This window comes from Sinocyclocheilus rhinocerous, unplaced genomic scaffold (assembly GCF_001515625.1).
Source record: "Sinocyclocheilus rhinocerous isolate Xijiao unplaced genomic scaffold, SAMN03320098_v1.1 scaffold1181, whole genome shotgun sequence".
Lineage (NCBI taxonomy): Eukaryota > Metazoa > Chordata > Actinopteri > Cypriniformes > Cyprinidae > Sinocyclocheilus > Sinocyclocheilus rhinocerous.
In genome coordinates, this window is record NW_015666489.1 from 58,736 (window position 1) to 59,870 (window position 1,135).

The 1,135-nt window shown below is 32.9% G+C and overlaps 1 protein-coding gene across 3 annotated transcripts in view; it reads left to right on the top strand.

The window, feature by feature from the left end:
- Positions 1-1,135, top strand: part of LOC107732434 (protein FAM198A-like) — a 38,028-nt gene that overhangs the window by 23,105 nt on the left and 13,788 nt on the right. The window lies entirely within an intron of this gene.

Here is a 1,135-nt window from a genome sequence, read left to right on the forward strand (position 1 = left end):
CAATGTGGCTGAATTACAACAATTCTGCATAGATGAGTGCGCTTGAGCTTGAGGTCACAAACTGACGGTTGGACATTCTCCTTCAGGATTTTTTGATAGAGTGCAGAATTTATGTTTCCATCAATTATGGCAAGTCATCCAGGTCCTGAAGCTGCAAAGCAGCCCCAGACCATCACACTACCACCACCATGTTTGACTGTTGGTATGATGTTCTTGGTTTTACGCCAGATGTAACGGGACACACACTCCCATTATAGACAACAATGCAATTACCAATTATTATAGACAGCCGCTTGATTTTATTCCTAAATGAATGAATGAAGCATTTTGAACGAATTGATTGAATAAAAGGCTCCTTTATTAACACAATGACTTACCGCCACCTAGTGGCGATATTACTTTCATAATTCAAGTATCATTTCATTTTATTCATATTTCTGTATTAAAAATGTTGTATAAAACATTAATCTCATTTCATTATACATTTGTAATTGCTGTGTAAATGCACGTACAGCCGTCTGATCAGCATTAAACTGTAAATACATCTAAAAACATCTTCAGACGCAGGTTCTATATCACTGAATACTGATTTAATTGGTAACAGCCTATTGTCATATTATTCTAATTTATTTGATGTAAGAATTTAACATTAAAGATGACATATAAAAGGTAAAAGGTAAAAAAAAAATAATAATAATAATAAATAAAGAAAAAACTGAAAATCAGTTGCCCCTTATATGGGAAAGTTAATTTCTGACAATGATGACACTGGCTTATTGTTCGAAGTGTTATTTCAGTGTTTGGATATGTTCTTTTAATAACTCAAACGAGTTCACCTTCAAATCATGACGTCAAATTCACATTTCACTAAATTCAATCACTGAAACAAGCACTCTGATGAACAAATAGTCCCATGCCAATGGGATAACAACATATGATTTCCTAAATTTCTAGAAAGTGCTCTATGAATAAAACTCAAAAAAGAAATAAAATGGATGTGCTGTGAAGGTAAATTACACAAAGCCATTTCTTTTAATATCTGTCATATTATTTAAGTTCCTTTGTCTAAAACGCAGCGTATTGTCTAACACAAAAGTTATGACTGTATGTTCACATAAATTGATAGTGGTCTGTG